Below are 17,531 nucleotides of genomic sequence, written 5' to 3' on the forward strand. Positions count from 1 at the left end.
TTGAACACCGCTTCATGCTCCTCCTATTTTTCAGACCGTTTTATGCTCCTAATATTTTTGACGCTCTCATAGTTTTCAAACCTTTTCAGGCTCTTCATGTTTTTGAACACCGCTTCATGCTCCTCCTAATTTTCAGACCGTTTCCTGCTCCTCATATATTTGATACATTTTGAAGCACTTCATAGTTTTCACACCTTTTCAGGCTCTTCATGTTTTTGAACACCGCTTCATGCTCCTCCTATTTTTCAGACCGTTTCATGCTCCTCCTATTTTTCACACTTTTTGAAGCTCTTCATATTTTTCACAACATTTCAATCTCTTCATGTTTTCAACAACACTTCATGCTCATATTATTTTTCAGACTGTTTCATGCTCCTCATATTTTTGACACCTTTTGAAGCTCTTCATATTTTTCACACCTTTTCCGGCGCTTCATGTTTTTCAACACCGCTTCATGCTCCTGCTATTTTTCAGACCTTTCATACTCATCTCATTTTTGACACATTTTGAAGCTCTACATATTATTCACAACTTTGAAGCTCTTCATATTTTTCACACGTTTTCAGGCTCTTCATGTTTTTCAACACCCTTTCTTGCTCCTCCTATTTTTCAGACCGTTTCATGCTCCTCATATTTTTGACACGTTTTGAAGCTCTTCATATTTTTCACACCTTTTCAGGCTCTTCACGTTTTTGAACAACGCTTCATGCTCCTCCTATTTTTCAGACCGTTTCATGCTCCTCGTATTTTTGACACCTTTTGAAGCTCCTCATATTTTTCACATCTTTTCAGGCTCTTCATGTTTTTGAACACCACTTCATGCTCCTCCTATTTTTCAGACCGTTTCATGCTCCTCATATTTTTGACACATTTTGAAGCTCTTCATATATTTCAAACCTTTTGAAGCTCTTCATATTTTTCACACCTTTTAAAGATCTTCATATTTTTCAAACGTTTTCAGGCTCTTCATGTTTTTCAACACCACCTCATGCTCCTCCTATTTTTCAGACGGTTTCATGTTCTTCATATTTTTGACCCCTTTTGAAGCTCTTCATATTTTTCACAAGTTTTCAGGCTCTTCATGTTTTTGAACACTGCTTCTTGCTCCTCCTAATTATCAGAGAGTTTCATGCGCCTCATGTATTTCACACCTTTTGAAGGTCTTCATATTTTTCACACCTTTTCAGGCTCTTCATGTTTTTGAACACTGCTTCTTGCTCCTCCTAATTTTCAGAGAGTTTCATGCGCCTCATGTATTTCACACCTTTTGAAGGTCTTCATATTTTTCACACCTTTTCAGGCTCTTGATGTTTTTCAACACTGCTTCTTGCTCCTCCTATTTTTCAGAGAGTTTCATGCGCCTCATATATTTCAGACCTTTTGAAGGTCTTCATATTTTTCAACCTTTTCAGGCTCTTCATGTTTCTGATCACCGTTTCATGCTCCTCCTATTTTTGAGACCGTTTCAGGTTCCTCATATTTTTAACACCTTTTGAAGCTCTTCATATTTTCCATACCTTTTCAGGCTCTTCATGTTTTTGAACACCGTTTCATGCTCCTCCTATTTTTCAGACCGTTTCATGTTCCTCATATTTTTGACACCTTTTGAAGCTCTTCATATTTTTCACAGCTTTACAGGCTCTTCATGTTTTTAAACACCGCTTCATGTGCCTTCTATTTTTCAGACCGTTTCATGTTCCTCATATTTTTGACACCTTTTGAAGCTCTTCATATTTTTCACACCTTTTCAGGCTCTTCATGTTTTTCAACACTGCTTCATGCTCCTCCTATTTTCAGAACGTTTCATGCTCCTCATATTTTTGATAACTTTTGAAGCTCTTCATATTTTTCACACCTTTTCAGGCTCTTCATGTTTTTCAACACTGCTTCATGCTCCTCCTATTTTCAGACCGTTTCATGTTCCTCATATTTTTGACATCTTTTGAAGCTGTTCATATTTTTCACACCTTTTCAGGCTCTTCATGTTTTTGAACACCATTTCATGCTGCTCCTATTTTTCAGACCGTTTCATGCTTCTCATGTTTTCGACACTTTTTGGGGCTCTTCATATTTTTCACACCATTGCAGGCTCTTCATGTTTTTGAACAGCGTTTCATGCTCCTCCTATATTTCAGACCGTTTCATGCTCCTCATATTTTTGACACATTTTGAAGCTCTTCATATTTTTCACACCTTTTGAAGCTCTTCGTATTTTTCACAACATTTCAGGCTCTTCATGTTTTTGAACACCGTTTCATGCTCCTCCTATATTTCAGACCGTTTCATGCTCCTCATATTTTTGACACCGTTTGAAGCTCTTCATATTTTTCACACTTTTTCAGGCTCTTCATGTTTTTGAAGACTGCTTCATGCTCCTCTATTTTTCAGACCGTTTCATGCTCCTCATGTATTTCACACCCTTTGAAGCTCTTCATATATTTCACACCTTTTCAGGCTCTTCATGTTTTTCAACACCGTTTTATGATCCTCCTATTTTTCATACCGTTTCATGCTCCTCTTGTATTTCCCACCTTTTGAAGGTCTTCATATTTTTCACAACTTTTCAGGCTATTCATGTTTTTGAACACCGCTTCTTGCTCCTACTATTTTTCAGACCGTTTTTACTCCTCATATATTTCACACCTTTTGAAGCACTTCGTATGTTTCACACATTTTCAGGCACTTCATGTTTTGAACACCGCTTCATGCTCCTCTATTTTTCAGACCGTTTCATGCTCTTCTTAGTGTAGACACCTTTTGAAAGTCCTCATATATTTCACACCTTTTCAGGCTCTTCAAGTTTTTGAACACCGCTTCACGCTCCTCCTATTTTGCAGATCGTTTCATGCTCCTCATATATTTGACACTATTTGAAGCTCTTCATATTTTTCACACCTTTACAGGCTCTTCATGATTTTGAACACCGCTTCATGCTCCTACTATTTTCGGACCGTTTCAAGCTCTTCATGTATTTCACACCTTTTGCAGCTCTTCATATTTTTCACACCTTTTCAGGCTCTTCATGTTTTTGAACACCGCTTCATGCTCCTCCTATTTTTCAGACCGTTTTAGGCTCCTCATATTTTTGACACCATTTTAAGCTCTTCATATATTTCACACCTTTTCAGGCTCTTCATGTTTTTGAACACCGCTTCATGCTCATCCTATTTTTCAGATCGTTTCATGCTCCTCATGTATTTCACACTTTTTGAAGCTCTTCATATTTTTCACACCTTTTCAGGCTCTCATGTTTTTGAACACAGCTTCTTGCTCCTCCTATTTTTCAGACCGTTTCATGCTCCTCTTATATTTCACACTTTTGAAGCTCTTGCTATTTTTCACACCTTTTCAGTCTCTTCATGTTTTTGAACACAGTTTCATGCTACTCGTATTTTTCAGACCGTTTCATGCTCCTCATCTTTTTGACACCTTTTGAAGCTCTTAATATTTTTCACACCTTTTCAGGCTCTTCATGTTTTTGGACACCGTTTCATGCTCCTCCTATTTTTCAGACCGATTCATGCTCTTCATGTGTTTCACACCTTTTGAAGCTCTTCATATTTTTCACACTTTTTCAGGCTCTTCATGTTTCTCAACACCGCTTCATGCTCCTCCTATTTTCAGACCGTTTCATGCTCCTCATATTTTTGGCACTGTTTGAAGCTCTTCATATTTTTCACACGTTTTCAGGCTCTTCATCTTTTTCAACACCACTTAATGCTCCTCCTATTTTTGAGACCGTTTCATGGTCTTCATGTATTTCTGACTTTTTGAAGCTCTTCATATTTTTCACATGTTTTCAGGCTCTTCATGTCTTTGAAGACCGCTTCATGCTCCTCGTATTTTTCAGACCGTTTCATGCTCCTCATGTATTTCACACCTTCTGAAGCTCTTCATATTTTTCACACGTTTTCAGGCTCTTCAAGTTTTGAACACAGCTTCATGCACCTCCTATTTTTCAGACCGTTTCATGCTCCTCATGTATTTCACACCTTTTGAAGCTCTTGATATTTTTCACACCTTTTCATGCTCTTCTTGTTTTTGAACACCGTTTCATGCTCCTCCTATTTTTCAGACCGTTTCATGCTCTTCATGTATTTCACACCTTTTGAAGCTCTTCCTATTTTTCACACCTTTTCAGGCTCTCATGTTTTTGAACACAGCTTCTTGCTCCTCCTATTTTTCAGACCGTTTTATGCTCCTCATGTATTTCACACCTTTTGAAGCTCTTCATATTTTTCACACCTTTTCAAGCTCTTCATGTTTTTGAACACCGTTTCATGCTCCTCCTATTTTTCATACCGTTTCATGCTCCTCATATTTTGACACCTTTTGAAGCTCTTCATATTTTCCACACCTTTTCTGGCTCCTCATGTTTTTGAAAACCGCTTCATTATCCTCCTATTTTTTAGATCGTTTCATGGTCTTCATATTTTTGACACCTTTTGAAGCTTTTCATATTTGTCACAGCTTTTCAGGCTCTTCATGTTTTTCAGCACCGCATCATGATCCTCCTCTTTTCAGACCGTTTCATGCTCCTCATATTTGAACCTTTTGAAGCTTGTCATATTTTTCACACCTTTTCAAGTTCTTCATTTTTTTTAACACCGCTTCATGCTCCTCCTATTTTTCAGACCGTTTCATGCTAATCTCATTTTTGACGCCTATTGAAGCTCTTCATATTTTTCCCACCTTTTTAAGTACTTCATATTTTTCACACCATTTCAGGCTCTTCATGTATTTCAACACCGTTTCATGCTCCTCTTAATTTTCAGACCGTTTCATGGTCTTCATGTATTTCACACCTTTTGAAGCTCTTCATATTTCTCACACCTTTTCAGGCTCTCATGTGTTTGAACACAGCTTCATGCTCCTCCTATTTTTCAGACCGTTTCAGGCTCCTCATATATTTCACACCTTTTGAAGCTCTGCATATTTTTCACACCTTTTCAGGCTCTTCATGTTTTTGAACACTGTTTCATGATCCTCCTAATTTTCAGACCGTTTCATGCTCCTCATATTTTTGACACCTTTTGAAGCTCTTCATATTTTTCACACCTTTTCAGGCTCTTCATATTTTTCAACATCACTTCATGCTCCTCCTATTTTTCAGATCGCTTCATGCTCATCTCATTTTTTACACCTTTTGAAGCTGTCCATATTTTTGACTCCTTTAGAAACTCTTCATATTTTTCACACGTTTTCAGGCTCTTCATGTTTTTCAACACCGCCTGATGCTCCTCCTATTTTTCAGACCGTTTCATGCTCCTCATATTTTTGACACGTTTTAAAGCTCTTCATATTTTTCACACCATTTCAGGCACTTCATGTATTTCAACACCGTTTCATGCTCCTCCTATTTTTCAGACCGTTTCATGCTCCTCATATTTTTGACACCTTTTGAAGCTCTTCATATTTTTCACACCTTTTCAGGCTCTACATGTTTTTGAAAACTGCTTCATGTTCCTCCTATTTTTCAGACAGTTTCATGCCCCGCATACTTTTTACACCATTTGAAGCTCCTCATATTTTTCACACCTTTTGACGCTCTTCATATTTTTACACCTTTTCAGACTCTTCATGTTTTTGAACACAGCTTCATGCTCCTCCTATTTTTCAGACCGTTTCATGCTCCTCATATTTTTGACACCTTTTTATGCTCTTCATATTTTTCACAATTTTTCAGGCTCCTCATATTTTTGAAAACCGCTTCATGCTCCTCGTATTTTTCAGACCGTTTCATGCTCCTCATGTATTTCACACCTTTTGAAGCTCTTCATATTTTTCACACGTTTCCAGGCTCTTCATGTTTTTGAACACCGCTTCATGCCTCTCTAATTTTTCACACCGTATCATGCTCCTCATATTTTTCACACCTTCTGAAGCTCTTCATATTTTTGACACGTTTTGAGGCTCTTCATATTTTTCAGACATTTTCAGTCTCTTCATGTTTTTGAACCCCGTTTCATGCTCCTCACATTTTTGACACCTTTTGTAGCTCTTCATATTTTTCACACCTTTTCAGGCTCCTCATGTTTTTGAACACCGCTTCATGCTCCTCCTATTTTTCAGACCGTTTCATCCTCCTCATACATTTGACACCTTTTGAAGCTCTTCATATTTTTCACACCTTTTAAGGTTCTTCATGTTTTTGAACACCGCTTCATACTCCTCCTATTTTTCAGACCGTTTCATGCTCCTGATATTTTTCAAACCTTTTGAAGCTCTTCATATTTTTCACACCTTTTCAGGCTCTTCTTATTTTTGAACACATCTTCCTGCTCCTCCTATTTTTCAGGCCGTTTCATGCTCCTCATGTATTTCACACCTTTTGAAGCTCTTCATATGTTTCACACCTTTTCCGGCTCTTCATGTTTTTGAACACCGTTTCATGCTCCTCCTATTTTTCAGACCGTTTCATGCTCCTCATGTATTTCACACCTTTTGAACCTCTTCATATTTTTCAAACCTTTTCAGGCTCTCATGTTTTTGAAAACAGCTTCCTGCTCCTCCTATTTTTCAGACCGTTTCATGCTCCTCATGGATTTCACACCTTTTGAAGCTCTTCAAATTTTTCACACCTTTTCAGGCTATTCATGTTTTTGAACACCGCTTCATGCTTCTCCTATTTTTCAGACCGTTTCATGCTCCTCATATTTTTGACACGTTTTAAAGCTCTTCATATTTTTCACACCATTTCAGGCACTTCATGTATTTCAACACCGTTTCATGCTCCTCCTATTTTTCAGACCATTTCATGATCCTCATATTTTTGACACCTTTTGAAGCTCTTCATATTTTTCACACCTTTTAAGGTTCTTCATGTTTTTGAACACCGCTTCATACTCTTCCTATTTTTCAGACCGTTTCATGCTCCTCATGGATTTCACACCTTTTGAAGCTCATCATATTTTTCACACCTTTTAAGGTTCTTCATGTTTTTGAACACCGCTTCATGCTTCTCCTATTTTTCAGACCGTTTCATGCTCCTCATATTTTTGACACGTTTTAAAGCTCTTCATATTTTTCACACCATTTCAGGCACTTCATGTATTTCCACACCGTTTCATGCTCCTCCTATTTTTCAGACCGTTTCATGATCATCTCATATTTGACAGCTTTTGAAGCTCTTCATATTTTTCACACCTTTTCAGGCTCTTCATGTTTATGAACACCGCTTCATGCTCCTCCTATAATTCAGAGGGTTTCATGCTCCTCATGTATTTCACTCCTTTTGAAGCTCTTCACATTTTACACACCTTTTCAGACTCTTCATGATTTTCAACCCCACTTCATGCTCCTCCTAATTTTCAGACCGTTTCATTTTCCTCATATTTTTGCCACCTTTTGAAGCTCTTCATGTTTTTTACTCCTTTTCAGGCTCTTCATGTTTTTCAACACGGCTTCATGCTCCTCTTATTTTTTAGACCGTTTCGTGCTCCTCATATTTTTCACACCCTTTGAAGCTCTTCATAATTTTCACACCTTTTCAGGCTCTTCATGTTTTTCAACAACGCTTCATGCTCCTCCTATTTTTCAGACCGTTTCATGCTCCTCATGTATTTCACACATTTTGAACCTCTTCATATTTTTCACACCTTTTCAGGCTTCTCATCTTTTTGAACACCGTTTCATGCTCCTACTATTTTTCAGACCGTTTCATGCTCCTTATATTTTTGAAACCTTTTGAAGCTCTTCATATTTTTCACACCTTTTCAGGCTCTTCATGTTTTTCAACACCGCTTCATGCTCCTCCTATTTTTCAGACCTTTTCATGCTCCTCATATTTTTGACACCTTTTGAAGCTCTTCATATTTTTCACACCTTTTCAGGCTCTTCAATTTTTTCAACAATGTTACAATGCTCCTCCTATTTTTCAGACCGTTTAATGCTCCTCATATTTTTGACACCTTTTGAAGCTCTTCATATTTTTCACACCTTTTGAAGCTCTTCATATATTTCACACTTTTTCAAGCTCTTCATGTTTTTCAACACCACTTCATGCTTCTCCTATTTCTCAGACCGTTTCATGCTCATCTCATTTTGGACAGCTTTTGAAGTTCTTCATTTTTTTCACATCTTTTGAAACTATTCATATTTTTCACAACTTTTCAGGCTCTTCATGTTTTTCAACACCGCTTCATGCTCCTCCTATTTTTCAGACCGTTTCTTGCACCTCTCATTTCTGAAATCTTTTGAAGCTCTTCGTATATTTCACACATTTTCAGGCTCTTAATGCATTTTAACACCACTTCATGCTCCTCCTATTTTTCAGACCGTTTCATGCTCATCTCATTTTTGACACCTTCTGAAGCGCTTCATAGTTTTCACAAATTTTCAGGCTCTTCATATTTTTGAACACCGCTTCATGCTCCTCCTATTTTTCAGACCGTTTCATGCTTCTCATGTATTTCACACATTTTGCAGCTCTTCATATTTTACACACCTTTTCAGGTTCTTCCTGATTTTCAACACCACTTCATCCTCCTTCTATTTTTCAGACCGTTTCATGTTCCTTATATTTTTGACACCTTTTGAAGCTATTCATATTTTTTACACCCTTCCAGGCTCTTCATGTTCTTTAACACGGCTTCATGCTCTTCCTATTTTTCAGACCGTTTCATGCTCCTCATATTTTTGACACCTTATGTAGCTCTTCATATTTTTCACACCTTTTCAGGCTCTTCATGTTTTTCAACACCGTTTCATTCTCCTCCTATTTTCAGACCGTTTCTTGCTCCTCATAATTTTGACACATTTGAATGTCTTCATATTTTTCACACCTTTTGAAGCTGTTCATATTTTTCACACCTTTTCAGGCTCTTCATGTTTTTCTACACCGCTTCATGCTCCTCCTATTTTTCAGACTGTTTCATGCTCCTCTTATTTTTGACACCTTTTGAAGCTCTTCATATATTTCACACCTTTTCAGGCTCTTCATGTTTTTGAACACCGCTTCATGCTCCTCCTATTTTTCAGACCGTTTCATGCTCCTCATATATTTGACACCTTTTGAAGCTCTTCATATTTTTCACACCTTTTCAGGCTCTTCATGTTTTTGAACACCGCTTCATGCTCCTCCTGTTTTTCAGAGCGTTTCATACTCCTCATGTATTACACATCTTTTGAAGTTCTTCATATTTTTGACACTTTTTGAAGCTCTTCATATTTTTCACACCATTTCAGGCTCTTCATTTTTTTGAACACCGCTTCATGCTCCTCCTATTTTTCAGACCGTTTCATGCTCCTCATATATTTCACACCTTTTGAAGCTCTTCATATTTTTCACATCTTTTGAAGCTCTTCATATTTTTCACACCTTTTCAGGCTCTTAATGTTTTTCTACACCGCTTCATGCTCCTCCTATTTTTCAGACCATTTCATGCTCATCTCATTCTTGACACTTTTTGAAGCTCTTCATATTTTTCACACGTTTTCAGGCTCTTCATATTTTTCCACACCGCTTCATGATCCTCCTATTTTTCAGACCGTTTCATGCTCCTCATGTATTTCACACCTTTTGAAGCTCTTCATATTTTTCAGACCTTTTCAGACTCTTCATGTTTTTCAACACCGCTTCTTGATCCTCCTATTTTTCAGACCGTTTCATGCTCCTCATATATTTCTCACCATTTGAAGCTCTTCATATTTTTCACACCTTTTGAAGCTCTTCATATATTTCACACCATTTCAGGCACTTCATGTTTTTCAACACCACTTCATGCTCCTCCTATTTTTCAGACCGTTTCATGCTCCTCATATATTTGACACCTTTTGAAGCTCTTCATATTTTTCACACATTTTCATGCTCTTCATGTTTTTGAACATCGCTACAATCCTCCTCCTATTCTTCAGACCGTTTCGTGCTCCTCTTGTATTTCACACCTTTTGAAGCTCTTCATATTTTTCACACCTTTTCAGGCTCTTCATGTTTTTGAACACCACTTCATGCTCCTCCTATTTTTCAGAGAGTTTCATGCTCTTCATGTATTTCACACCTTTTGAAGCTCTTCATATTTTTCACACTTTTTCAGGCTCTTCATCTTTTTCCACACCACTTCATGCTTCTCCTATTTTTCAGACCGTTTCATGCTCCTCATATTTTTGACACCTTTTGAAGCTGTTCATATTTTTCACACTTTTCAGGCTCTTCATGTTTTTCAACACCACTTCATGCTCCTCCTATTTTTCAGACCGTTTCATGCTCCTCATGCATTTCACACATTTTGAAGCTCTTCATATTTTCCATACCTTTTCAGGCTCTTCATGTTTTTCTAAACCGCTTCATGCTTCTCCTATATTTGAGGCCGTTTCATGCTCCTCATATTTTTGAAACCTTTTGAAGCTCTTCATATTTTTCACACCATTTCAGGCTCTTTATGTTTTTCAACAAGATTCATGCCCTCATATTTTTCAGACCGTTTCATGCTCCTCCTATTTTTGAGACCGTATCATGCTCCTCATATTTTTGACACGTTTTTAAGCTCTTCATATTTTTCACACCTTTTCAGGCTCTCCATGTTTTTCATCAGCGATTCAAGCTCCTCCTATATTTGAGGCCGTTTCATGCTCCTCATATTTTTGACACCTTTTGAAGCTCTTCATATTTTTCACACCTTTTCAGGCTCTTCATGTTTTTGAACACCGTTTCATGCTCCTCCTATTTTTCAGATCGTTTCATGCTCCTAATATTTTTCACACCTTTTGAAGCTCTTCATATTTTTCACACCTTTTCAGGCTCATCATGTTTTTGCAGAACGCTTCATGATCCTCATATTTTTCACACCGTTTCATGCTCCTCATATTTTTCACACCTTTTGATGCTCTTCATATATTTCACACCTTTTCAGGCTCTTTATGTTTTTGAACACCACTTCATGCTCCTCGTGTGTTTCAGACCGTTTCATGCTCCTCACATTTTTGACACATTTTGGGGCTCTCATATTTTTCACACCATTCCAGGCTCTTCATATTTTTGAACACCGTTTCATGCTCCTCCTATTTTTCAGATCTTTTCATGCTCCTCATATTTTTCACACCTTTTCAAGCTCTTCATATTTTTCACAGCTTTTCAGGTCTTCATGTTTTTCAACACCGCTTCATGCTCCTCCTATTTTTCAGACCGTTTCATGCTCCTCATATTTTTGACACCTTTTGAATCTCTTCATATACTTCACACTTTTTCAGGCTCTTTATGTTTTTCACCAACACTTCATGCTCCTCCTATTTTTTAGGCCATTTCATGCTCATCTCATTTTTGACACATTTTGAAGCTCTTCATATTTTTCACACCGTTTGAAGCTCTTCATATTTTTCACACCTTTTGAAGCTTTTCATATTTTTCACACTTTTTCAGGCTCTTCATGTTTTCAACACCGCTTCATGCACCTCGTATTTTTCAGACCGTTTCATGCCCCTCATATTTTTCACACCTTTTGAAGATCTTCATATATTTCACACCTTTTCAGGCTCTTCATGTTTTTGAAAAAAACTTCATGCTTCTCCTATTTTTCAGAGCGTTTAATGCTCCTCATGTACTTCACACCTTTTGAAGTTCTTCATATTTTTCACACCTTTTCAGGCTTTTCTTTTTGTCAACACCGCTTCATGCTCCTCCTATTTTTCAGACCGTTCATTCTCCTCATAATTTTGAAACATTTTGAAGCTCTTCTTATTTTTCACACCTTTTCAGGCTCTTCATGGTTTTCAAGACCGCTTCATGCTCCTCCTATTTTCTAGACCGTACATGCTCCTCATAATTTTGACACCTTTTGAAGCTCTTCATATTTTTCACACCTTTTCAGGCTCTTCATGTTTTTCAACACCGCTTCATGCTCCTCCTATTTTTCAGACCGTTTCATGCTCCTCATATTTTTGACAACTTTTGAAGCTCTTCATATATTTCACACTTTTTCAGGCTCATCATGTTTTTCAACACCACTTCATGCTCCTCCTATTTTTCAGACCGTTTCATGCTCATCTCATTTTTGACACCTTTTGAAGCTCTTCATATTTTTCACACTTTTAGAAGCTCTTCATATTTTTCACACGTTCTCAGGCTCTTCATGTTTTTGAACACCGCTTCATGCTCCTCATATATTTCAGACCGTTTCATGCTCCTCTTATTTGTGACACCTTTTGAAGCTCTTCGTATTTTTCACACATTTTCAGGCTCTTCATGTTTTTCAACATGACTTCATGCTCCTCCTATTTTTCAGACTGTTTCATGCTCCTCATATTTTTGACACCTTTTGAAATCTTCATATACTTCACACCTTTTCAGGCTCTTCATTTTTTTGAAAAAAACTTCATGCTCCTTCTATTTTTCAGACCGTTTCATGGTCATCTCATTTTTGACACCTTTTGAAGCTCTTCATATATTTCATACCTTTTGAAGATCTTCATATTTTTCACACGTTTTCAGGCTCTTCATATTTTTCAACACCGCATCATGCTCCTCCTATTTTTCAGACAGTTTCATGCTCCTCATATTTTTGACTCGTTTTGAAGCTCTTCATATTTTTCACACCTTTTCAGGCTCTTCATGGTTTTCAACACTGTTTCATGATCCTCCTATTTTTCAGACCGTTTCATACTCCTCATAATTTTGACACCTTTTGAAGCTCTTCTTATATTTCACACCTTTTCAGACTCTTCATGTTTTCGAACACCACTTCAAGTTCCTCCTATTTTTGCGACCGTGTCATGCTCTTCATATTTTTGACACCTTTTGAAGCTCTTCATATTTTTCACACCTTTTGAAGCACTTCATATATTTCACACATTTTCAGGCTCTTCATGTTTTTCAACACCACTTCATGCTCCTCCTATTTTTCAGACCGTTTCATGCTCATCTAATTTTTGACACCTTTTGAAGCTCTTCATATATTTCACATCTTTTGAAGCTCTTCATATTTTTCACATTTTTGAAGCTCTTCAAATTTTTCACACCGTTTCAGGCTCTTCATGTTTTTCAACACCACTTCATGCTCCTCCTTTTTCAGACCATTTCATGCTCATCTCATTTTTCGCACTTTTTGAAGCTCTTCATATTTTTGACACCTTTTGAGCTCTTCATATTTTTCACACCTTTTGAGGCTCTTCATGTTTTTCAACACCGTTTCATGCTCCTCCTATAATTCAGACGGTTTCATGCTCCTCATGTATTTCACTCCTTTTGAAGCTCTTCATATTTTACACACCTTTTCAGGCTCTTCATGATTTTCAACCCCACTTCATGCTCCTCCGATTTTTCAGACCGTTTCATGCTCATCTCATATTTGACACCTTTTGAAGCTCTTCATATTTTTCACACATATTCAGGCTCTTCATGTTTTTGAACACGGTTTCATGCTCCTCCTCTTTTTCAGACCGTTTCATGCTCCTCATATTTTTGACACCTTTAAAAGCTCTTCATATTTTTCACACCTTTTCAGGTTCTTTATGTTTTGAAGACCGTTTCATGGTCCTCCTAATTTTCAGACCGTTTCATGCTCCTCATGTATTTAACACCTTTGAAGCTCTTCATATTTTTCTCACCTTTTTAGGCTTTCATGTTTTTGAACACCTTTTCATGCTCCTCCTATTTTTCAGACCGTTTCATGCTCCGCATGTATTTCACAGCTTTTCAAGCTCTTTATATTTTTCACAGCTTTTCAGGCTCTTCATGTTCTTGAACACCTTTTCATGCTCCTCCTATTTTTCAGACAGTTTCATGCTCCTCATATTTTTGACTACTTTAGAAGCTCTTCATATTTTTCACACCTTTTGAAGCTCTTCATTTATTTCACACCATTTCAGGCTCTTCATGTTTTTCAACACCACTTCATGCTCCTCTTATTTTTCAGACCGTTTAATGCTCCACATGTATTTCACACCTTTCGAAGCTCTTTATATTTTTCACACCTTTTCAGGCTCTTCATGTTTTTCAACACCACTTCATGCTCCTCCTTTTTCAGACCATTTCATGCTCATCTCATTTTTCGCACTTTTTGAAGCTCTTCATATTTTTGACACCTTTTGAGCTCTTCATATTTTTACACGTTTTGAGGCTCTTCATGTTTTTCAACATAGTTTCATGCTTCTCCTATTATTCAGACCGATACATGCTCCTCATGTATTTCACAACTTGAAGCTCTTCATATTTTTCACACCTTTTCAGGCTCATCATCTTTTTGCACAACGCTTCATGATCCTCATATTTTTCACACCGTTTCATGCTCCTCATATTTTTCACACCTTTTGATGCTCTTCATATATTTCACACCTTTTCAGGCTCTTTATGTATTTGAACACCACTTCATGCTCCTCGTGTGTTTCAGACCGTTTCATGCTCCTCACATTTTTGACACGTTTTGGGGCTCTCATATTTTTCACACCATTCCAGGCTCTTCATATTTTTGAACACCGTTTCATGCTCCTCCTATTTTTCAGATCTTTTCATGCTCCTCATATTTTTGAAAATTTTGAAGTTCTTCATATTTTTCACACATTTTCAGGCTCTTCATATTATTGAACACCGCTTCATGCTCCTCCTATTTTTCAAACGGTTTCATGCTCCTCATATTTTTCACACCTTTTCAAGCTCTTCATATTTTTCACAGCTTTTCAGGTCTTCATGTTTTTCAACACCGCTTCATGCTCCTCCTATTTTTCAGACCGTTTCATGCTCCTCATATTTTTGACACCTTTTGAATCTCTTCATATACTTCACACTTTTTCAGGCTCTTCAAGTTTTTCACCAACACTTCATGCTCCTCCTATTTTTTAGGCCATTTCATGCTCATCTCATTTTTGACACATTTTGAAGCTCTTCATATTTTTCACACCGTTTGAAGCTCTTCATATTTTTCACACCTTTTGAAGCTTTTCATATTTTTCACACTTTTTCAGGCTCTTCATGTTTTCAACACCGCTTCATGCACCTCGTATTTTTCAGACCGTTTCATGCCCCTCATATTTTTCACACCTTTTGAAGATCTTCATATATTTCACACCTTTTCAGGCTCTTCATGTTTTTGAAAAAAACTTCATGCTTCTCCTATTTTTCAGAGCGTTTAATGCTCCTCATGTACTTCACACCTTTTGAAGTTCTTCATATTTTTCACACCTTTTCAGGCTTTTCTTGTTTTTCAACACCGCTTCATGCTCCTCCTATTTTTCAGACCGTTCATTCTCCTCATAATTTTGAAACATTTTGAAGCTCTTCTTATTTTTCACACCTTTTCAGGCTCTTCATGGTTTTCAAGACCGCTTCATGCTCCTCCTATTTTCTAGACCGTACATGCTCCTCATAATTTTGACACCTTTTGAAGCTCTTCATATTTTTCACACCTTTTCAGGCTCTTCATGTTTTTCAACACCGCTTCATGCTCCTCCTATTTTTCAGACCGTTTCATGCTCCTCATATTTTTGACAACTTTTGAAGCTCTTCATATATTTCACACTTTTTCAGGCTCATCATGTTTTTCAACACCACTTCATGCTCCTCCTATTTTTCAGACCGTTTCATGCTCATCTCATTTTTGACACCTTTTGAAGCTCTTCATATTTTTCACACTTTTAGAAGCTCTTCATATTTTTCACACGTTCTCAGGCTCTTCATGTTTTTGAACACCGCTTCATGCTCCTCATATATTTCAGACCGTTTCATGCTCCTCTTATTTGTGACACCTTTTGAAGCTCTTCGTATTTTTCACACATTTTCAGGCTCTTCATGTTTTTCAACATGACTTCATGCTCCTCCTATTTTTCAGACTGTTTCATGCTCCTCATATTTTTGACACCTTTTGAAATCTTCATATACTTCACACCTTTTCAGGCTCTTCATTTTTTTGAAAAAAACTTCATGCTCCTTCTATTTTTCAGACCGTTTCATGGTCATCTCATTTTTGACACCTTTTGAAGCTCTTCATATATTTCATACCTTTTGAAGATCTTCATATTTTTCACACGTTTTCAGGCTCTTCATATTTTTCAACACCGCATCATGCTCCTCCTATTTTTCAGACAGTTTCATGCTCCTCATATTTTTGACTCGTTTTGAAGCTCTTCATATTTTTCACACCTTTTCAGGCTCTTCATGGTTTTCAACACTGTTTCATGATCCTCCTATTTTTCAGACCGTTTCATACTCCTCATAATTTTGACACCTTTTGAAGCTCTTCTTATATTTCACACCTTTTCAGACTCTTCATGTTTTCGAACACCACTTCAAGTTCCTCCTATTTTTGCGACCGTGTCATGCTCTTCATATTTTTGACACCTTTTGAAGCTCTTCATATTTTTCACACCTTTTGAAGCACTTCATATATTTCACACATTTTCAGGCTCTTCATGTTTTTCAACACCACTTCATGCTCCTCCTATTTTTCAGACCGTTTCATGCTCATCTAATTTTTGACACCTTTTGAAGCTCTTCATATATTTCACATCTTTTGAAGCTCTTCATATTTTTCACATTTTTGAAGCTCTTCAAATTTTTCACACCATTTCAGGCTCTTCATGTTTTTCAACACCACTTCATGCTCCTCCTTTTTCAGACCATTTCATGCTCATCTCATTTTTCGCACTTTTTGAAGCTCTTCATATTTTTGACACCTTTTGAGCTCTTCATATTTTTCACACCTTTTGAGGCTCTTCATGTTTTTCAACACCGTTTCATGCTCCTCCTATAATTCAGACGGTTTCATGCTCCTCATGTATTTCACTCCTTTTGAAGCTCTTCATATTTTACACACCTTTTCAGGCTCTTCATGATTTTCAACCCCACTTCATGCTCCTCCGATTTTTCAGACCGTTTCATGCTCATCTCATATTTGACACCTTTTGAAGCTCTTCATATTTTTCACACATATTCAGGCTCTTCATGTTTTTGAACACGGTTTCATGCTCCTCCTCTTTTTCAGACCGTTTCATGCTCCTCATATTTTTGACACCTTTAAAAGCTCTTCATATTTTTCACACCTTTTCAGGTTCTTTATGTTTTGAAGACCGTTTCATGGTCCTCCTAATTTTCAGACCGTTTCATGCTCCTCATGTATTTAACACCTTTGAAGCTCTTCATATTTTTCTCACCTTTTTAGGCTTTCATGTTTTTGAACACCTTTTCATGCTCCTCCTATTTTTCAGACCGTTTCATGCTCCGCATGTATTTCACAGCTTTTCAAGCTCTTTATATTTTTCACAGCTTTTCAGGCTCTTCATGTTCTTGAACACCTTTTCATGCTCCTCCTATTTTTCAGACAGTTTCATGCTCCTCATATTTTTGACTACTTTAGAAGCTCTTCATATTTTTCACACCTTTTGAAGCTCTTCATTTATTTCACACCATTTCAGGCTCTTCATGTTTTTCAACACCACTTCATGCTCCTCTTATTTTTCAGACCGTTTAATGCTCCACATGTATTTCACACCTTTCGAAGCTCTTTATATTTTTCACACCTTTTCAGGCTCTTCATGTTTTTCAACACCACTTCATGCTCCTCCTTTTTCAGACCATTTCATGCTCATCTCATTTTTCGCACTTTTTG

The sequence above is a fragment of the Dama dama genome, chromosome 12, assembly GCF_033118175.1.
Source record: "Dama dama isolate Ldn47 chromosome 12, ASM3311817v1, whole genome shotgun sequence".
Classification (NCBI taxonomy): domain Eukaryota; kingdom Metazoa; phylum Chordata; class Mammalia; order Artiodactyla; family Cervidae; genus Dama; species Dama dama.